This window comes from Pinus tabuliformis, chromosome 2_1 (genome assembly GCF_031772625.1).
Source record: "Pinus tabuliformis cultivar Carrire ecotype Pingquan chromosome 2_1, CPIR1, whole genome shotgun sequence".
Classification (NCBI taxonomy): Eukaryota; Viridiplantae; Streptophyta; class Pinopsida; order Pinales; family Pinaceae; genus Pinus; species Pinus tabuliformis.
The window spans coordinates 49772485-49796527 of NC_142299.1; positions in this window are offsets into that span (position 1 = coordinate 49772485).

Here is a 24043-nt window from a genome sequence, read left to right on the forward strand (position 1 = left end):
TTAGAAAGGGGCTTCCTGTAGATTTTCAATCGATGCTCGTTGACGAGCATGGGGATGGTTTCTTCATCAATGGTCCTGATAAGGATTGAACCATTGTCGTTGCATTTCTCCACTGTATATGGTCCCAGCCACCTTGTCCTCAACTTCCCTTTGAAATCCTTGTATCACGAGTCATATAACAGTGCCCAATATCTTTTCTGAAATTTCTTTTCATTAAGGTGCTGGTCATGCCATATATTTCTCTGGAGTTGGACCACTTCTGAGTGGAGGAGGGCCTGCATTCTCTGTTCATCCAATCCATTCAGCTGTAGTAATCTTTCCTATTGTGCATGGCTGAGGTCTAGGTCCAGATGAGTTGCCAACCTCAATGTGTTGTACTCGAATTCTATAGACAGCAAAGCCTTCTTCCCGTAGACTAGCTCATAAGGCGTGAAGCCTGTTGTAGTTTTCCAAGTGGTGTTGTAGGCCCAGGTGGCCTCAACCAAGCGATCTTCCCAATATTTTCTGTTGCTGCTCACCACTTTAGTCAAAATCTCTTCCAAAGCCCTATTAGTGACTTCCACCTACCCATTTGCTTGCGGATGATAAGGGGTGGAGGTTCTGTGCTTGATCTTGTGATGAACAAGCAAGTCTTGAATCAGGTTAGAGGTGAACTGACTTCCTTGATCTGTGACTAATTCTCTTGGGTAGCCAAACTTGTAGAAGATATTTTCCCTCAAAACTCAGCCACTTTTTCTTCTGTCACTGCCTTGATTTCCTTTTTCTCTACCCACTTTGTCAAGTAGTCCATGCACACAATGATGTAAGACTTTCGCTTTCAAGGAGGATTGATAGGACCCACAAAGCCCATGCCCCACTTCTAAAATGGCTCGAAAGTCACTTGAGGTTGGAGGGGCATTTCATCCCTCAGAGTTGGTTTCCCCATCCTTTGACACCGGTCACATTGGCTAATGTATCTTCTGACATCTTAATGAAGAGTGGGCCAATAGTAGCCTGCCTGTAGAATTTTGAAGGTGGTCCTTTTTGCTGCAAAGTGAACTCCACATGGTCCATCATGACAGGTTAGGAGGATGTCAAAAACTTCCTCCCTGACACAACGCTTCAAGATCTGATCTGTGCCAAGTTTAAACAGGTTTCCCCCAATCCAAGTGAATGGGGCACTTTTCCTCACGATTTTTCTCTTCTCTTTTGAGGATAGGTGTGGAGGGAACTGTGCTGAAACCAAGTAATTTTCTATATCAGCAAACCATGGAGAGAGTACTGAAATAGAAAATAGGTTTTCATCTGGCATTTGATCATCTACCATCCCTTCTTCACCTGCAGGAAATCTAATCTAGACATAAAATCTGCAACAACATTTTGCTTTCCTGGCTTGTCAACAATGGTCAAGTCAAATTGCTGCAGTAACAGTAACCATCTAATGATACGAGCATTTACATCAGGTTTATTCATTAAATACCTAATCACAGCATGATCAGTGTGTATGAATGTTTGATAACCAATGATGTAGTGTCTGAACTTGTTTAGGGAATGGACTACAGGAGCTCTTTTTCGGTCACAGTATAGTTTAATTCTGCATTGGATAGGTTTTTGCTGACAAGGTATATGGCATATGGTAGCTTCTCTTTAACTCATCCTAAGGCTACCCCTATGGCTTTGTTCGAGGCATCAGTGTGGATGTGGAAAGGTAGGGCCCAGTTTGGACCTCTCAAGATTGGAGCAGTTACCAACTTATCTTTCAACTCATCCAGAGCCTCTTGATAGTTGTCAGTCCATATAAACTCAACATCTTTCCCCAAAATACCAAACAATGGCAAGGCTAGCTTACTGAAATATTTAATGAATCTTCTATAATATCCTGCTAAGCCTAGAAAACTCTAAACATCTCTTACCTTTTGAGGAGGCGGAACCTTTTGGATGATAGAAATTTTGTTAGGATCCATCTGTAATCCTTGCTAAGAAATTGTATGACCTAGCACAGTCCCTTCAATCATCAGGAATTCAAATTTTTCAGGACTGAGGGACAGGTTCATTTCAATACACTTGGTTAAAACTTTTCCCAAGTTAGTCAATGCTTCTTGGAAGTTGGACTCGTAAGAAGTCATCCATATAGATTTCCATCAAATCATGAACCAGCTCAGCAAATATGCTCAGTACTGTTCTCTGGAAAGTGGTCGGAGCATTGCATAGCCCAAAGGGAAGGACCCGGTAGGCAAAGGTACCCCATGGACAAGTGACAGTGGTCTTATCTTGGTCTTTCGGGCTGATTTGGATTTGATTATACTCGCTAAACCCATCTAGGAAAGAAAAGAACTTCTTCCCTGCCAGCCCATCTAACACTTGATCTATGAAAGGCAAAGGGAAATGGTCCTTCTTGGTGGCTTTGTTAAGTTCTCGATAATCTACATAGATTCTCCACTTCCCATTTTTCTTGGGCATAAGCACCAAAGGAGAAACACATTCGCTGTCAGAGATGGGGTAGATGAATCCTACATCCAGCAACTTTTGCAATTCCTCTTTAATAATGTCCTTAAGGGCTGGATTCATTCTCCTCCGAGGCTACCTGACTAGTTTACAATCCTCTTTAATGTAAATGTGATAGGTACAGACCAAAGGGTGGACTCCTTTCATCTCCTTATAGCTTCAAGCAAAATCATCCAAATGGCAGTTTATTAGGCTACACAGCTCCTTCTCCTGAGAAGGGGATAGGGATGAGCTAATCTTCAAGGTTCTTTCAGGGCCAAATTTCACATTCTTAACTCTGGGAGATGTTGGATTAGCTACATAGAGGTCCACTACAGCGCTGGCTTGGGTACCTTCCACCAACTCCTCTAATGGCAACACACTGGGAGGCAGATTTTGAATCAAATTCTCAATCAGGTCATACTCGGTTTGAGGACCTCTCTGGGTGGCTTCCATTATGCACACTGGTGTAGAGTAGACTTCATCCTCATCTTCCTCCTCCAACCAGAGAGGTAAGTCATATTCTAGCAGAGGTTGGGCAGGAGGATATAGGACTAGCTGTTTGGACATAGGCCCATTCTTGATGGTCATGCTCCCATCTTGAAAACTAATGTAAGCATCCACAGTAGCTAACCAAGGCCTTCCCAAAATGACGGGGTATCCAGTGAGTTTTGTCTTTGGCTGAAGGACCAAGAAGTTTGCAGGGTATTCCCAAGAATCAACAGAGACCATGACATCCTCCACAATCCCTTCAAGAGTCACGGTGGAGCGGTCTGCTAACTGCAATACTATCGAGGTCTTTCTTAGGGAACTCTGAAGGTTAATTTTGAGCATAGTGTCCCTGGTCATCACATTAATGGCAGCCCCTAGATCAATTAGGGTGTGGGGTATTATGGTGCCATTGATGTGGACATCAACTACAGGACTCCCAGGGTCCAAATATTTTGGACAGATTACTTGTCCCAACATCAGATCGGACAATTGTCCTATGACATTGATAGTCGGGGAATCTCTCTTGTGCCTACCTGGGTGCCTGAAACAATTCTCCTTGATAAATTTGTTGTATATTGGTACATATTTTATGGCCTGGAGAAGTGGTATTTTCACACACAACTGTTTAAGTTCTCCAAGAAGTTCAGTCTCCTCTGGGTTTGGTTGCGTGGTTACCGTTAGTCTCTCAGGAAAGGGTGGAATGGCTTTGGGTTCACTTTCTTGTTTCTCTTCCTCATCTACCGGAGGAGGAGGTTGGCGATCTGGAAGGACCTTCCTAGATCGTAGGTTGATCTCCTGAATCTCCATAACGTAGGTAGGGCATGTTTGTTGTGTGTGGAGCATGATTGTTCAGAGGTCTTTATTTCAGCCGGATGTATACCCCAGGAAGTTTGTACACCCCTCCACGCGGGGGGGTGTGGGGGGGACTTGTCCCCCCCACGAGGATCCAGGGGAGCCGATCCCCCCCGGCTGTGGGGTCCGGGGGCCAGCAGTCCCCCGTGGGGGCTCGGGGGCAGTGCCCCCGAAGCCAAAAATAGATGTAAAATTGCCTTTTAAAAGTATAGTGATTTCTAGTCAATCTAGGTCGTTCATTAGGTGGATGATGTGATGGTAGAACTTATGTTTAGTTTAGCGTTTTTTGCCCTAGAAGGCAACCCCCTCTCTTTGTATGAGGGTATTTTATTTGAGGTTGTGAAATAGATGTGTATTCTCTGAGCCAGAAACAGAGAGACGAGACTGTGAGAGAAAACAGAGGATATTACAGTGGATCTGTTGTAGGTTGTGTCTCTTCATTTTGGTGGATAATAGAAAGGAAGGACTGACTGTTCGGAGTGAACGTAGCCCAAACTAGATGAACCACGTATATCTATGTATCTCTTGTCTTATGCGTTTTTTGTGTTTATATTTCTGCAATATTTTATGTGTTCCATTGCTCCGTAGTATATAATTTTCTAACAATGTTGTCTCTCCAGTATATACCTGCTGGGCCTGTCTGTTATTGGGGTTCGGGTTTAGTTGATTATGCATCTGGGGTTGTCTTAGAGGAGCAAGAGGTAATGGTTGTGGATGAGTAGGTGGTGGAGGCAAAATAGCGGGAGGAGAGTTGTATTGGGGCCTCCAGCCCAGCTGAGGTGCATTCCACTGAGGTTGTGGCTGAAGATGAGAGTGAAACGAATGAGCAGCAAGTTGAGTATGGTATTGAGATGGATAAGACCAAGGAAGAGGTGCAGACCAGGAAGGATGAGCAGAGGGACCCCAAGAAGGTATATGAGCGGTTTGGTTGGAGTTGTAATAAGTTTGGGATGTCCCTTGCATCCCCTACTGGTAAGGTCTGGATCCATGCGGCCTCCTTTGATTGAGGAAGTAGAGTGGTTCAGTGGCTCCCTCAGCCCCTTGGTACATGGATTTAAGTTCGGGTAAGGTTGGGTACTAGTTTATAGGGTGGTCTTCCTCACAAATGAAACATACCTCTACTGAGTGCAATAGACACTCATTCTTAGGATGCTTCCTTGTACATCTGGGACAAAATATGGCCAAAGCCCTCTCAACTTCCTCTTTCTTCTATTGGATTTGAAAAGTATCCAGTTGCATGGCAATGGTTTGCCTAACCTCACTTTTAAGGTCCTCCATCTAATTTGTAAACTCATGTTTGGAGAAGGTGGCACTGGATGAAAGTGGATTCCCCCTACCTCTTTTCCAGGCTGCCCTAGACTGGTTTCTAAACACAATCTTTATGTCATCATAAGGTAGTTGGTAGATGTCTCCACTAGCTAGCAAATGGAGGGTATCTAGAAGGTCTTCAGGGACTCCTCGGAATAGAACCAGCTTCAGAGATTCAGGGTCAAGTGTGCACCTGGCCTTTTTATAACTAAGTTGGAACCTTTCTTCATAGACTTCTAAATATTCATCACTTCCCATGGTCATCCGAAAGATTTCTCCCTTCATTTCCTTTGACCTACAGTAGTCCCGGTATTTGTTGTTAAAGGCTTGCTGCATTTGAGCCCAAGTTGTGATATTGTTTCTAGGTAACCCCATGAACCAGCATAGGGCTGCATCCTTGAGGGTAGAGGGAAAGAGTTTCAACTTTTTCTCGTCTTATTCATAGTCATAAGTTCGACAAAGGACAACAAACTCAAACAAGAAGGTATCAGGGTCTTCAGTGGTCAATCCATGGAAGTGAGGTAAGGCTGAGGGACTTATGTTTTTCATTTTTGTGTCCCCATTGGTCTCTCGGATGGGAAAGACACCTTCTATTCTCTCTTCATCTCCTATACCGTTTCTGTGTTTAGCCATGGTCTCAAGAGGAATGTTCTCTTGCTCTTCTTTTGTTATAGGATCTTCGTATATCTCTTGAGGTTCACCTATAGGTTCTTCTGGATCACTACCACCGAAGAAGAGAGAAGGGTGACTTAGTGATGTAGTGGGGTGTTGGGTAAGAATTTTCCTATATTGTCTCTGTTCCTACGAGGCATGAAAGGGAATCTTTTTGGCTGATTTTTGGTGTTTTTTCTGCTTGCACCTGCAAAACTGAAATTGATTGAACTGCAAGTAACTAAAATCTATCTTGCTGAAATGAAAATGTAGAATTGAAATGAAAGCAGGAAAGGACTAATCTATGCTGCAGAAATGAAATGCTAAGCTACGCTTGTAGAATGGAAATTTCAAAATTGAAATGCTAATCTATGCTTGTAGAATTGAAATTGCGGAATTGAAATGCTAATCTGTGAAAGCAGGAAATATCTAATCTACATTTGCTGAAATGAAATTAAAGCATAAAATTTCTAATCTACTTTTGCGGAAATGAAATTGCAGAATGGAAATGAGACAACTACTCTACTCTTGCTAAAATAAACTACTTAGCAGAAGGTTGCAGTAAAAAATAGAAGAAAAGAAGCAATCACAAATACTCTGACGCTTCCCCAATAACGGCGCCAAAAAGATGGTCGGCTCCAGTATTGCAGCAATAATGCTGCAACTCCTGAGACTCCCTTCTTTACTTTTATCAACCCGGTTGTTCATAACAAACTTGGAAGCGATGGTCCTATATGCACAAGTACTAGCTCTTGCCGCAGGCTGTCACTTGATCAACTGGCACAAGTCCGCTAGGAGCTTAAGACAACTTCTATGAGTTCTTAGAAGAAGATTTTAACTGTGATGGATGAAAGATAACTCAAAGGAGGCTAGTCTACTTGCAGAAAGAAGTTGAAAGCTGAAAAGAAATGCAAACCCTGGCAAACCCTAGTTTTTACCGACTAGCCCTACTGGTGCAAGAAAAGAGATGAAAGTGGTGGAAATGGATGCCATTGACTTTTAGAAAGGTAAAATGCATATGAATAAGCTACTTCTATAGTAAAATCTGGAGAAAACATCTTTTTGCATTTTTGAGTAATCTCGCAGAATTATTATGCATGTGCTTTAACTGTTTTTTACTGTGCAGAGGTTGATTGGCAAAAGGAAATGGGGTAGGTGTTTGCAGGAGGTTGGGAAGGTGAGAAGAGGGCCTAAGGGGTCCCTATCACCCTTCCAAAGATTTTCATAGTGTTCAGATCTCAAAAAACCACTCTCGTGAACTTCTACAGGAAGTCTGCAGGGGTTCTACAGGATGTTCTGAAAGGGGATTTTGGAGGGTTGATGGTGGAAGAAAGGTGGAAAAGTGGAGATGGAGGTTGGATGAGGGTGTGAAGAGGTCTAGGACCTGGTGAATGAAGCTGAGGAGTGATTAAGGTGATTGGATTTGTTCAAGGATGGAGGGAGCAATGATGCACAAGAATGTAGAAATTAGGGCAAAGAAGGAAAATGTGAAAATGAAGGGAAGGAATCTTGGATTAGGGGTTGGAGCAGGTTGTATGATGGAGGAAGGATAGGAAAGAAGGTATCATAGGTGTTCTACACACTATTTTCCAAAACTGACCAAACAAAGACTATGCAAACCAAAGATCTAGCTATTTTGACCTATTTTGACCTAGAAACCAGCAACCATGATGAATAGAAATTTATTGGTAGAAAATCATGTAAGATAACTATGAAAACTAAGAAAGAACAGATCTAAGCATGTAATAACAACTGGTACCAACTTTTGAAACTAAGAATCTAACACTTGCAATTGCATGAAGAAGCAAGAACAATGTTTTTGTGGCAGCAAGGACACCTTGGTCTCAGCTCATGGTACCAAGGAGGGAGAGGTGAGATCAAGGATTGCTTGATGGAATTTTTTGAAGATATTTTCTGTTACCAACCTATCAAATCAACCTGAAACATGAAAAGATATTTCAATCATCAAAAATGACCTAAGTAACCAAGCAAGATTTTAATCTACTAGCAGAAATTATTCTATGAATATAGCAAAAACATATAACAATACACAGAGGAGGTCCTGGCACTTGGGTTGGGCCCAACCCCAAGAGCTACAGGATCCTAAGAAGAAGCTCAGAGTTGATGCAAAATGAAACTGATCTCCATTACTCAGAAAATAACCATGTCACAAAAATGTTTACAGCAAAAGCTCCAAAATGAGTTGAAAAACAGAGTAGCACTAAAGTGTGAAATTCAAAATGCTCCAAAAAGTAAACTATGAATGCTGGAAGCCTTCCTTCTTGTGCACTACGAGCACCACCAACAGCCCTCCTTAACTCAAGGGGCTTGGCTGCTCAAACTGCAAGTAATCAGCCACTTTAGAAAAGCTGCTCGGCTGCCCTTAGGAATCATCTTTGGTGGCCTACCGAACTCTGAGCTGATGGTGGAGAACTCGAGGAAGTGGCCATTTAGTGCAGGAGACACCCTTCCTACAAATCCTCAGCCTTTTTCCCTCGTATTTGGCTGTCAACTGGCTCATAAATGCTTGACCTTGCTCCAAAAGTTGTCCAAAAATCTGCAATAAGCACGTATTAGACTTCCTGGTCAAGTGACTATTATCATTCATTCAGTTAACATAAATATACTCAAAAGCATGCATAAACTATGAATAATGGTGGATTAATCAAGAATAATAGGCAAAATGAACCTAATAAGTTACCCATTTTTGGGGCTCATTAGCCTTGTCGATCTAAGGTTGAACACGCGCCTTCAAAACCGCTTCTCTGTGTCATGTTGCATCTACTTAGTCCTTAAGCGCTTCGGCATGTTGCATTCGTGCAAGCCTCTCTGTGAGGGCCTGCGCAGTCCCCTTGACGTTGTCATACTGTTGTTGTAGCTCATGTGCCTCTGTTTATAAGTGTTGTATGTTCGGCTCCTCCTACAGAATGGTAAAGACCTCGAACGATTCTTCCAACATGTTGGTGTAGTCCCTCACTGCAACACTGATCTCATCCATCCCCGATGTAATGGCACTGGCACGTTGTTCCCTTACCTCTGGAGGAGTTGAAGGTTGCGCCTTCAACCACAGCTTTTCCATCTAAAGGTTCAGCTCCAACTGAACCTTGGCCATCTCTTCTCATGCCTCGCGCACCCCTACTGCTAACTTGTGGACGCATGCCTCTATTGGTGCCTCTACTAGGATGGCTAGCTTAGGGAGGATCTAGCAGGCTTCTTCAATCACCTGTACCATCTGCCAGTTCTGAGACACGACCTCATCGCGCTGCAATATCAACTACTCCATGTTGATCCTTTGTTCGCTCAACACCTGCAGTGCACGGCTCTCCCTAGCCCACAATTTCGCAGTAATCCTATATAGCCAAACTGCGCCTTTTCAAATGTCCACATGTAGCCTATGAGTCAGGCCCACATTTGCATCGAAAGCACTTTTACATTGGTGGACTTTATAAAAATCCGACCAAACACTGATCGTTCAACAAACAACGCAATACACGGGAAACCCAACCAACGGACGCTCGTCCCACTCCGATGCATAAGACCAGACTTCAAATGCATTTAAACCACATATACAAATCTCTCGGGTCCGTTAATACCAAACCTTTCCACTTTATTCTCCACCATTGATCTGCCACTCAATCAGACGGTTTACACTTCTCCTGATCTAACCAAACAGTTCATTTGATCTCAACCGTTCAATCAACCCCACTCGATTTGATGGTTGATATTGATATCGAATGGGTAAATTGCAAGAGGAATAACTGCCCAATAAAGTGATTTTCTCTCTCGAATGTCCTGCCATGCATTGGTCAATGAATGGTATCGAGTGACCAGGCCTAAATACCACTTACCATTTTTTGGCCGCCCGATAATCCACTTACTGCTTATGGAAACCGCCTTTTGCCAATTAATGCCTGCACGTTTCCACCATGTAATGACCGTAGATCTCCTTTGATCAACGATCACAACACTCTCGTGATTGTTTACTTGTGAGGTATTAAACGATAAAACATGTGGTATGTGCTTAAATCTGAGTCATCCCTCCTCCATTTCCAACAATGCAATAAAGTGGCTCTACTTTCTGTGATTAGATCTAGTCTGTTGATCTTACAGATCCAACGGCCACTATGCCTCCTCGCATCTATTCCCTCTTGTCTTGGTCTCGCTTGTTTTTAATGGACTCTGCGTTAAAAAATGATTCTCTGCCATACTTTGTTTCACAACCATAACTCCATATATAAACTCTCTGAGATATCTTTGGATAAATTATTGGGGTTTAAAGTGATTCAAACACTGTTATTAACACTAAGGACCCCAATTATGTGTTGAACGCTGCGATTTATAACTTCAAGCATAAAAAAAGAGAAGAATGCTCAAATTGTTCCTCAGGAAAATATACAGAGACAAGTGAAGGGTTTCAAGAGAAATAACACATTCATGTACACAGAATTATTTATTCAATACAATACAGTTACAGGGTCTTGCCCTCTGGCTTGATTACAGAAATAAAGAAACCCCATATTTCTTTCTTGAAATCCTCGCTCTCTCTTACTCAACTCCAACCTATCTAACCTCTAGCTAGCCTCTCTAACCTCTCTAATCTCCAACTAACCTCTGAATTATACAAAAATATCATAATTTATACAAAAGTGTATTCATGAACCAATTTTGGTTTAGATCCAGAAATCGCTCACTCTCCTAAAGAATCTCTTCAGCTCCACTCTTATCTAAAACAAATTCTAATTTAAGCTTTGAAATCCCTCATATTCTATTCAAACCAATTTGTCTAACTACTTGGTCTAATCTCCACATAGGGAGGATCAATCAACCACTATGTCCTTTTCTCATATTTGACAATAAATTAACACTCTCACACATGCAATTAAATAAAATCAACTAATCTCTTATCTTCCAACCCCTTGTTAGTCACAACATGTGATTAGTCCATCACATTGTTGACTAGGTCTAAATGGCTCCTGCATCAGACTCCCAAAGTTGAATTTTTTTATGACCTCCTGGTCATATGTTTCTTCTACAGATCTTCTAGTATCCCAAACTTTACTTTGTAACTGGTCATCACTTTCATCATGTTGTTGATTCAATTCTTCTGCCACTATCACTTCTGTTCCTCCAGATTTCCAAATCTTATCTTGTTGTTGTCCTCTTTCCTTGCTCATACAAATTCCTTTTGTTACTTTCTCTTCCTTGCTGTCCCTCTTTTTAACTTTCTTCATCTTCCACAATTTCTCAACTTCCTCTTTACAATTTGTTCTCAATTGAACTCCACTAACATCTGCCTGTTGCACATTTCTCCTCACAATAGAAATTATGAAATTTCTATCCAATTCTTCTTCACCCCTATCATTTACAAACTATTGTTTGTACTCTACAGCTTCCCTTTCACTATCATTAAAGATAATCTTTTCCTCTATGTTATCAGGTTCATCTAATAATCTTTCTAGAAAAATACAAATTCCTTCATATTCAATAAGCATGTCAATTACATATGACTTCTCCTTCCTGTATAAGACAGAATTTCCATCACAATTGTCAGATTTAAAATAACTATGGTTTTCAATTTCCTTAGGTAATTCTGCCATCTTATCTTTATACTGTCCTTCTGCAAAAGTTATGAAATTGTCATCAATTTTCATTTCAATACTTTTCTCTGCATTACACAATGTTCCTTGTTCTAACACAAGACTATCATTCGATAATTCAATAACTAGAATTTCTTGGAGCATATCATTATGAAGTATCCTTTCATCTTCTATACTCATACTATTGCAACAAAATTATGTTGTTTCATATCTCCTACATCAGAAACAAAATTTTGGTTTTCTAAGACTTCTTCATGGTTTACAGATTCATAAAAATAATCCACTTTAAAATCAAAGAATTCTTGAACTTCTGTATCTGTCAACATCATCTTATATTCCTTCATAATTTCCATAGTACTTTCATTTTGATTCTCTATTGAAGATATTTCATTCTAGTTATCATCACGAACTTTTATTTTCTTATCTTCAGCTTCTTTAATCATGACAATTTCCTTGTCAATACCATCATTCTAAAAATTATTAAATGCATGCTCAAAATATCTTCCCGTTTCAGCCATCTCTTCCAGTAATCTCACTTCTTCATCAACATGCATAATCACATTGTCCAATTGTTGTTCATCACCTGTCAAACCTGGAAACATACAGAACATGTCAGTTTCAAAATTACAAGGCTCTTAGTTTGAAGCCTCAGTGATCATTTCCTCATGTTTCTCTGAACTATTATGATATTTCACTAAGTTATCGACAAATTCTTCCTCAACATCTCTGATTTCTTCCTCATCAAAGAAAACTTCTGGGATTGCAACTTCTTGACTATGCTTGGCAACTTCATCATAAGTTTGTAGAATACCTTCCTGTTCTACACAATTTCTTCCAACACTCAGTTTATCCAAATAAGATAACAATGTCTCCTCCTCTTTTATGATAAGACTTTGATCTTTCAAAGATTTCATTAACTTAACTTCTTCAGCTGAGTTCTCTGTGTCAGCTTTTCTTCTCTTCATTTCACAAATTTGCGATGCATTTATTTCCTTTCCTTTTTCCATTTCTGATTGGTCTTCTATCCATGCTAAAATTCCTTCAAATATGATCCAATAAGCTTTCACTAAGATAAGACACAACCATTCAACCATACCTTTTAATTTCCTCCACCAATTGAAGTCTTGACAGTCTTTATGCATCTCCTTTTGTGGTTTTCTTGCCTCTGCCTCTTTCACCTTTTCATACATAGGTTCAGATTCATTAGGTTGCATACCTGCAATTTTACATTCACAAAAATAATTAGTCCCAAAAATATGAGATTCTCTTATCTATGAGGATTCTACCAGCGCATTCCTCTCATTCTCGACTGTTCGGAGTATTAATTTCTCAGCAAACAATTCTCTGACAAGCCATTAAAACCTTTTCCCCACATAAAATCCTTGTTTCCATTTCTCTCTAATTCTTTTCAATACCAGCTTCTTCAAATGACTGAGTTCTATCTTCATCTTAGCCAACTCTATTTTCCTTTCTTCTTTACTCATTCCTTTGAGTCCAACTGCTTCAACACTCTTTTTCTTCTGCTTTTGAATTTCCCCTAGACCCCTGCCATGACTAACAATAGTCAGTTCCATTTCTTCCTTTGGTGAACTTTCCTTGTTCATTAGTGAGTTGCAACTAGCCTTTTTCATTTGTAACAAGTCTCCTTCATGCCTCACCAAACTTTCCTGAGTTTTGTCTTTTGGCACCTATTGGTTGTTTCCTCGAACCTTTCACTAACTAACAATTCTACCTAGCACTCCTCTTGCTGGAATTGTTATCTTTAAGACAACTCTACCCATAATCACAATTGTGGAGCTACCTCAACAACTTCTACCCAACCACAATTGGAATTTATTCTCATCTCCTCTTGAACACTCCTTATTCTAGGCTCTGCATTTTCAATTGCTCACTTCCTTCTTTCATTCAGTAATTTCATTTACTGTTGGGTACTATCACCTTTACTCATTTGAGAGTTCTTCTTGCTCTATCTTCTTTAACATAGCTCATATGCTATGATGTTGGTACAACTCATTCTACCTCTCAACAATTCCACTTCTTCTATTGACCTACACAATCTTATCTCAAGATACATTCAAGTAACCTTTTAAACCTACAACTTTTCCTTCAAATATGTCTTAAAACTAATTCCCATTCCATCAGTTAAATATTTGTCAAAACATTCATCTATTCACTATTTCATTTAGACTTTCCATTCAAAAGACTCCATACAACCAACAACCATTTTTCCTCTTACTTTTCACAATGGACTCTTTAGCTTTCAAGATCAATTAAGATTAGATCTAAATTTCAATTATATTTACAAATTCATGACAGACACTATCAATTCCTTCTGATAACCAGTTTGTAAGAAAATCTTGTCTTGTTTCTATAAATTCCAAAATTCATTCCTCGTAGTGACTCTCTTTTCAGATCTATTGAATCCAACCTTCAGTCTAATTGTTCCTTTATCTATCAATATCATTGTCTTCAACAATTCTTTAAGAAATCCTCAATAATTCTCAATTTTGACAAAATTCTTCAAATCATTTAAATGACTTCAATGTCGTAGCAAACCACTCTTCTATTTAGCTTTAAATTCCAAACCTTCTGCTTCAATTTTCCTTTTAATCAAACTAATCATTCAATTAACTTACATGAAAATTTCATTTTCCTAAAAGGAAAACATATTCTCCTTTGAAATTTCAATCCCTTGTTGTTCTTTAGACATTCAAAACACATCTCTGCAAAATTATCAAAATAAACATTCTTACCAAACCTTCATCAGAAGTTCACTGCTTCCCCATTCTGATCTCAGTGTCCTTTGTAGTTTGATCCCCATCTGTATCAAATTCACTTCAGTGCAATTATACATATGTTGGAATTAAAATTCAGTCTCTCAACCAATCTCTACAAAGCATTGATCTAGCTCTGATACCGAAAATGACGCAGCCAAACTGCGCATTTTCAAATGTCCACATGTAGCCTATGAATCAGGCCCACATTTGCATCAAAAGCACTTTTACATTGGTGGACTTCACAAAAATCTGACCAACCACCGGTCGTTCAACAAACAACGCAATACACAGGAAACCCAACCAACGGACACCCAACCCACTCCGATGCATAAGACCGGACTTCAAATGCATTTAAACCGCATATACAAATCTCTCGGGTCCACTAATACCAAACCTTTCCACTTTATTCTCTATTGTTGATCTGCTACTCAATCTGATGGTTTACACTTCTCCTGATCTAACCAAATAGTTCGTTTGATCTCAACCGTTCAATAAACCCCACTCAATCTGACGGTTGATATTGATATCGAGTGGATAACTTACGAAAGGAATAACGCTCGATAAAGTGGTTTTCTCTCTAGAGTCTCCTGCCATGCATTGGTCAATGAATGGTATCAAGTGACCAAGCCTAAATACCACTTACCATTTTTTGGCCGCCCGATAATCCACTCATTGCTTATGGAAACCACCTTTTGCCGATTAACACCTATGCATTTCCACCACGTGATGATCGTAGATCTCCTTTGATCAATGATCACAACACTCTCATGACTATTGCCTTGCAAGGTATTAAATGATAAAACATGTGGTCTATGCTTAAATCTGAGTTGTCCCTCCTCCGTTTCCAACAATGCGATAAAGTGGCTCTGCTTTGTTGGCATTGTGGCACTGATTTAGAGCTATGGCACAGGTGTTGTCCTTGATGGCAACTCACTTTGGTAAATGAAAGAAAAAGATATATACGCAGGTTCACTTAGACGAAGGCGCGTATACACGCAGGTTAGACGTTACAAAGGCGCACATGTGTATACACACACTTTCACGCAATGAAAAGCGCGTATATGTTGGAGAACCTACTTTTGGTCCGTGGCATTTAGTCCTTGGTATTTGAACCTATGGTTTTGGACCATGGTATCTCATCAGAAGTGTTGATCCCAAGTATTGGGTCCATGGTATTGTTTTGTTATGGTTTTGGACTGTGGTATTGTGAAAGGCCTAAGACTATAAAAGGGGAAGGAGATCATTTGGCAAAGTATCACCTAAATTAATTGAATATCTAACAAGTGCTAGATCTGAAATATTGGTGATTGGGGTTATGGTGCAGATTTGGATCTGAATGGAGGTGGAACCTTAGCGCAAAGAGAAGGATAAGTTCTATTGATGGGTCATAATCTTAAGACCTAAATAATAGTATCTTTGTATGATTTTGATCTGTCATATGTGGCGCATGCTTGATCTATAAATCTGATAATCTGGGTTAATTAGTGTCTGAATATTTGAAAGAGTGAATTATCCTTTATAGATCTGTACGCAGGTTCAATGAAGCGAAGGCGCGTATACACGCTTGTTCAGTGAATAAGAACAGCGTATACGCAGGTTGGTCCAAACACAGACGCGTATGCACGCAGGATTCAGGTTATTGAAGTAGCGTACATCTCTTGAGTTTGGATCTAGCTGCTTCTGTTTATTGTTGCAGTGTTCTAGGTTCAGAATTTGGTGTGCGATTACTGTTACTGTGTTCTGGGTACAACTGTCAGAGAAGTATCTACCTGATTCAGTTCTAATTGGTGAAAAGGAGATTGTTTGATGCAGAAATTCTTGATGATTGATTGATGTTCATGGATCCAGTCTGAAAATTTATGAAACGTGGTCCCTTGAAGAAAGAGAAGGTTGTAGCCTTCTGTAGGCCAGCACCTACATACTAGTATCTTGGGTAGTGCAAGAGCAAAGAGGGTTGTAGCTCCCTTCCAGGAGAAACTGGAGAACGAGAGAGGGTTGTAGCTCTTTGCAAGTTGTAGCCTGCGTACTGGTAAAGGACTGCACCAATAAATTGTAAAAAGAAATTTCTAATTAAAAGAAGATAGAGACAAATTGCAGCAGGTGGTTTTCACCCACATTGGGTTTCCACCTTATATCTTGTGTTCTTATGTGTGATTGTCTTCTGCTTTGTTTTACTATTTACGGTTACTGGTTATTTGATTCTGATACACAGATTAATAATCAACATCTGTAAGATAAAGTAAATTATAAGTTTGCATTATATACACGGGTTTCCTTCTACATAGTTGCGTATATATGCGGTTTTAATTAACTGAAGTAGCGTATATTATCTGGATTTGAAAAATGGAATATTTGACTTGATAATACTGATTCACCCCCCTTCTCAGTATTATTTCCAACAATTGGTATCAGAGCATGTCCTTCTGAAGAAGCTTGATCGCTTGAAGGAAGATCCATCATCATGAGAAACTACGAGAGAGAAGCATCTACCATGCCACCAATTTTTGATGGGACCAACTTCGTCTATTGGAGGGTAAGTGTCACAGCCTGTCTACAATCTCTTGGTACAGAAGTCTGGGATATCATAGATACAGGGTATACTTTTCCATCCTCAACTCCTACAGATCCGGCTGGTAAGAAGCAATATGAAACAAATGCAAAGGCTGTCAATACTCTATTAGGATGTCTATCTCAATCAGAATTCGTCAAGGTTATGCAATATAAATCCGCAAAAGAAATATGGGACAAGATTGTTCTGAGCTATGAAGGAGATGAACAGGTAAAATGAGCAAAACTTCAAACCCTCAGAATTCAGTATGAAAATCTCTGAATGCACAATGATGAAAGTGTGGCTAACTATTTCCTTTGTGTAGATGAGATTGTTAATTGTATGAAAAATTTGGGTGAAGAAATAAAAGAGGCTTTTGTGGTTGAAAAAGTTCTAAGATCTTTGTCCCCTAAGTTTGAATCAAAAGTTTCTGCAATAGAAGAAAAGGAGAATCTACGAAACCTTACCATGTCACAGCTGCACGGAATTCTGACTGCTTGTGAAATGAGGAAAGGAGGACCATCAGACAGGAGAGAAGTTGCTTTCAAGGCTTCAGGCAAAGGAGATTACTATGAGTCAGGACACGTGTTAGAAGAAGAGGAAGAATCAAGTTTTGTCAAGAACCTTCGATGGGGTGTTGGAAGATTCAGAGGTAAGTTACCTTTCAAATGCTTTGCTTGTGGAAGAGTCAATCAATATGCTGCCAAATGTCCTCATAAGGATAAGATTGATAAGGGTAAGGAACCTGTTAGATGGAACAAGAAACAAAATGTAAATAAGAAAAGCTATTACACTCATGAAGATAGTGATGGACTTTCAAATAGTGACGAAGATGAACAAGGTAATAAATATAAACTTTTAATGGCTTTTGAAGATGATGATTTTGTGGATGCTATAGATGAAGAAAGTCTTTATGAAGAGATTTCTAGACTCAAAATTTGTTTAGAAGAGAAGAATGTGATCATAGATACTCTACAATTCCAACTTGCTAAAAAGGAAAGACATCATGAAAAATTAGAATGTGAAATTGTGGGACTGAGAAAAGAGATTGAGAAAACAAAAGCTCTTAATCTTAGATTTGTTAAAGGATCTAACACGTTAGATGAGATTATCAAAGTGCAGCGCTCTCCACTAATCAAGACAGGTCTGGGATATAATGAAGAAACAACTCAAGCGCAAAAACCATCTACCTCCAAGAGTTATCTTGATGCTGCAAGGAGAAGTGAACAAAGACCCAATGGAAATCAACAGGTAAATCGGGGGCAATCTACTTTAAGGACAAACAGAAGCTACAACCAACCACAGGTAAAACCTTCTCAATTTGCCTCAAGAATGGATGTCAATAGGAACTACAATCATTTGGCTGGTAGATTTGATAATCATAGGAGTTTCTTCAATGGCCAATGTTTTTCTTGTCATAACTTTGGTCACAAAGCAGCTCAATGTGTTGCCTATAATACAATCATGACTAGAGAAGCTCATAAACAGAGGAGTATGACTGGGGTCATGAAAAGGACCTACAAAAACTTCTTTGCTCTTGAAAATGAAATTGAATGTTCTATTTGTAACAATTTCGGTCATGAAGATTCTGAATGCAGGAGCGGGTTTCGGCAGACAACTCAGAAGGAGCAAGCCTCAAGTGCCAAATCATGGAGAATAAAAGAACCCCAACCAGAAAGATGTGGTATAGCCTTATATGCGGAAGGGCAGGAAAATTAATGGTACATCGACAGTGGATGTTCGAAACATATGACAGGTGATAAAGAAAAACTTCAGTCATATAGTGCCTTAGAGAAGGAGAAGAAGGTTTCTTTTGGAAATGACACCCCTTCTCTCATAAAAGGTAAAGGTTCTGTTCAGTCGAAAGAAAGGGTCAAAGCTGGAAATGTCATGTATGTTGATGGCTTAAAGCATAATATATTAAGTGTCAGCCAGATGTGTGATCAAGGAACTGAGGTAATATTTCGATCAAATGGATGTAGTGTTCGTGATCTTGATACAGGAAAAACAGTGATCAAAGGCATAAGGACTCCAAATAATTTATACATATTCAAATAAGGACAACATCAATGCTATCTGAGCAAGAATGATGAACACTGGCTATGGCACAGAAGATTGGGGCATCTTAGTTTCTCATAGATAAGGAAAGCATGCAAATACCAGGCAGTTCGTGGTCTTCCAGACATCAGAATCCCAGACAATACAATATGCAAATCATGTCAGTTTGGTAAGCAAACCAGAACTAACTTCCCTGAGAAGGAAGGATCAGCCAGCAGGCCGCTTGAACTTGTCCATACTGATGTATGTGGTCCAACTAGGAAAAGGTCACCTCGAGGGGAAGAATACTTTATATTATTCATTGATGACTATTCCAGGATGTGTTGGATAGGACTTATGAAGCACAAAGACAAAGCCTTTGAAAATTTCAAATCATTCAAAGCCTTGGTGGAGAACGAATCAGATCATAGAATCAAATGCCTCAGGTCTAATCGAGGAGGAGAGTTTACCTCGAATGAATTCTTCGATTTTTGTAAATAACATGGAATAAGAAGGGAATTCTCTACGGCTAGGACTCCTCAGCAAAATGGAGTAGTGGAAAGGATGAACAGAACGGTTCAACAAATGGCTCGTGTAATGCTTGATGAGTCTGGAACTCCCGCAACCTTCTAGGGTGAAGCCGCATTTGCTGCAGTTGTTATTCTCAACAAGACAAATGTCCGGGTGAACAACACTCAAACTCCTCATGAGCTCTGGTATGGTGAGACTCCTTCGGTAAAATATTTCAAAATTTTTGGAAGCAAATTCTATATTAAAAATAATGATGAAAATCTTGGCAAGTTTGAATGTAGAGTAGATGAAAGCATTCTCCTTGGTTAATCTCCCCACAGCAAAGCATATAAGTGTTACAACAAAAGACTTGGAAGAATTGTTGACAGCATTGATGTAGTGGTTGATGAAGAAGGAAACATTCCTAGGCAAGTGAATTCCGAAGATTTCGAAGATGATGAGGACTATCCTTCAACATCAAATCAGACTTATGATGAAGAAGAAGCTCAAGAGGCACCAGAAGAACAGATAAGAATAGAAGATAAGACTCTATCCAGCTACGTTTAGAAGAATCATCCAGAATCTCAAATATTGGGGAAAAAGGAGGCAGGTATACAAACAAGAAGAACAATTGCAGAAGCCTCAAGCTATTTGGCATTATTCTCCTCCACTGAACCACAAAATGTAAAAGAGGCATGCAAAAATGAATGCTGGGTCAAGGCAATGGATGAAGAACTTGAGCAGATTGAAAAGAATGACACTTGGGAGTTGGTTCCTAGACCAAAAGATAAGAATGTTATAGGGACAAAATGGATCTTCAAAAACAATTTGAATGAAAATGGGGAAGTGATTAGAAACAAGGCCAAACTTGTTTGTAAAGGGTATGCTCAACAAGAAGGAATAGGCTTTGAAGAAACTTTTGCTCCCATTGCTAGACTTGAGGCCATTAGAATGTTCCTTGCTCTCTCTAGCTTTCATAAGTTCAAATGGACATGAAATCAGCCTTTCTGATTGGAGACTTAGAAGAAGAAGTGTACATTGAGCAACCAGATGGTTTCATTCTTGGGAATGATCCAATTCTTGTATGCAGACTAAAAAAGGCTCTCTATGGTCTCAAACAGGCTCCAAGGCTTGGTACTATTGTTTGGACAAATATCTTCATCAACAAGGCTTTTCAAAAGGATCAGCAGATAGAAATCTTTATATAAAAATTGAAAATGACAAATTGCTAATACTTGTTGTGTATGTAGATGATATTATCTTTGGCAACAATGAAGAAGCTATGAGTCAAAACTTTGCCTTGGTGATGCAGAAAGAATTCGAAATGTCATTACTTGGAGAGCTGAAATATTTTCTTGGTCTACAAATTCAACAAAATGAAGGCGGTATCTTTTTGTCTCAAACCAAGTATCTCAAGAAGATCTTGAAGAAATATTGCATGGAAGATTCTAAACCAGTATGTACCCCTATGGTTACAGGATTCAACCTCAGTGCAAATGATGAATCAGTAGCAGTACATCAACCAACCTATAGATCCATGATTGGAAGTCTGCTTTATTTAACAGGTACCCAACCAGACATCATGCATGCAGTGGGAATAGTTGGAAGATTTCAAGAAAATCCAAAGGAAACTCATCTGCAGGCAGTTAAGAGAATCTTCAAGTACCTTCAAGGAACTCAAAACTATGGCTTAAGGTATCCTAGATATACAGATCTCACACTTCATGCTTATACAGATGGAGATTGGGTCGGAAGTGTGGATGACAGGAAAAGCACTAGTGGTGGTGCATTCTTCATGGGTTCCAGATTAGTATCTTGGTTCAACAAGAAACAAAGTTCGATTTTTTATCTACGGCTGAATAGGAATATGTGGCTACTGCATCTTGTTGCACTCAACTCCTTTGGATGATGCAAACTTTACAGGATTTTCAAATCACTTGTACACCACCTATCTCCATCTTATGTGATAATACAAGTGCAATCAGCATTTCAAAGAATCCTGTTATGCATTCAAAGACTAAGCACATACCGATCAAGTATCACTTTCTCCGGGAACAAGTGTTGGAACAAAAGGTCAAATTGGAGTATGTTCCCTCTAAGGAACAAGTTGCTGATATTCTCACCAAACCACTGCCCAGGGAAACTTTTGAATATCTCAGACAGAAGCTGGGAGTAGTTGATGCATCATCTTGTTGTTAAAACTTGTCTGTTTCAGAGAAAAATGGGTGTACACGAGTTTCCTGAGGAGGATCCGCATACATACGCCGGTTTATGTAGAGACAGTCGCGTATATGGAGGCTTGATGGATATCAGTAGGGATAGGCTCTGGTTGAAGATATTCTGATATGAGTCTGACAGAGACCATCTGGCACAGGTTTAGGGGGAGCAGATAAACTTCTAATGATGCATTGTTGGCATTATCTTAGAAGCTTTTGGTTCAAGGTCACAACTATTGTTGGAATCAGGTGGAACAAATGCAGAAGGAGAACAAAAGAAAAACATGGTTGCTGATCTGAATGGTGATTGACAGATGCTGCTGATATCAGTTATTGGTGACTTTCATAAGTCTTGCTCTAGATATTTCATCTCTATGTCATGTATCTCTTTTATGGTGTCAAGGTCATGTAATGGCCTATTTTGGTTTCCCCACTATACCTGGGATGAAGATGTAATGTACTTGGTTTTCATATTTAAATTTTGGATGTATCCCCACTTGGTTGGGTGGATGATCCCCACTTGGTTGGGTGATGGATGTATGTATTGAGTATTTTGGTGATAGGAAGGTCTTTTATGATGTATAAGTCATGGTTCTTCTTGAAGAAAATCTTTTTGCAGATCTTGCCTACAGTCAGGGGGAGCATGGTCAGCACAGCAGGGCAGAGATTTCAGCATAGACTCAGGGGGAGCACAACCCTTTGCCCTTGATGACAAAGAGGGAGAATGACTTTGAGGATCTTGAGGTTGCCATCAAGTCCAAAGGGGGATATTATTGGCATTGTGGCACTGATTTAGAGCTATGGCACAAGTGTTGTCCTTGATGGCAACTCACTTTGGTGACAGATCTTAGAATGAAAGAAAAATATATATACGCAGGTTCACCTAGATGAAGGCACGTATACACGCAGGTTAGACGTTACAAAGGCGCGTATGCGTATACACGCACTTTCACGCAAGGAAAAGCGCATATATGTTGGAGAACCTACTTTTGGTCTGTGGTATTTAGTCCTTGGTATTTGAACCTATGGTTTTGGACCATGGTATCTCGTCAGAAGTGTTGATCCCAAGTATTGGGTCCATGGTATTGTTTTGTTATGGTTTTGGACCGTGGTATTGTGAAAGGCCTAAGACTATAAAAGGGGAAGGAGATCATTTGGCAAAGTATCACCTAAATTAATTGAATATCTAACAAGTGCTAGATCTGAAATATTGGTGATTGGGGTTATGGTGCAGATCTGGATCTGAATGAAGGTGGAACCTTAGCGCAAAGAGAAGGATAAGTTCTATTGATGGGTCATAATCTTAAGGCCTAAATAATAGTATCTTTGTATGATTTTGATCTGTTATATGTGGCGCATGCTTGATCTATAAATCTGATAATCTGGGTTAATTAGTGTCTGAATATTTGAAAGAGTGAATTATCCTTTATACGCAGGTTCAGTGAAGCAAAGGCGCGTATACACGCTTGTTCAGTGAATAAGAACAACGTATACGCAGGTTGGTCCAAACACAGATGTGTATGCACGCAGGATTCAGGTTATTGAAGTAGAGTACATCTCTTGAGTTGGGATCTAGCTGCTTCTGTTTATTGTTGCAGTGTTCTAGGTTCAGAATTTGGTGTGTGATTACTATTACTGTGTTCTGGGTACAACTGTCAGAGAAGTATCTACTTGATTCAGTTCTAATTGGTGAAAAGGAGACTGTTTGATGCAGAAATTCTTGATGATTGATTTATGTTCATGGATCCAGTCTAAAAATTTATGAAACGTGGTCCCTGGAAGAAAGAGAAGGTTGTAGCCTTCTGTAGGCCAGCACCTACGTACTAGTATCTTGGCTAGTGCAAGAGCAAAGGGGGTTGTAGCTCTGTTACAGGGAAAATTGTCTATATAGAACTGCTCTATCCCACTAAGGTGTGACAGCTGCCTTAGAAACAAACAGAGAAAAGCTACTTTCGTTTTTCCTTTATGAATTATAGAGAGAGAGGAACAGAAAGACCAACCTCTGTCTTGCGCTAATCTCCTGATTTGGTCCCTCTATTCTTTGATAGTCTTCAGCTACCTGCTCCCTTGCACGCCCAGCTTCACAAAGTACCTGTAAGATCACAGAAGCATAGCACTATACAAAGACATGGATCTATAATCATAAACAATCTAGGATCAGATGTAAATTGACCATACAAATGTAGCAAGCATCAATGACACAAAAGCATGGAGGAAAACTTGAATAGCTTTTATTGATAAACAAGAAAAGATCCAAGAGGAGTTACAACCAGTTGTTTTGACCCAGCATCAACCTCCCAGCAAAGAAGCCCCTCTTCACCTCAAACAAAGCTTAGATCACCCAACAATCTGATGTTTGTCTCAAGAAACCAACAACAATTCCTTACAATATGCAAAATTCCAGCCTCCAACCTCCTGGATCTCTAGGATGAGAGATCTATATATAGATATTTTCAGAGGTGTGAGTCAGCTCTGGGTTTTTGATTAGTGTCTTCTCTCTGATAGTTCTTGATGCCACTTGGAGATCTCATTGATCTCTTACTCATCCTTGGGCGATTCTGAGAGGCAAGTGTCCCAGGAGAAGTTTCTAGA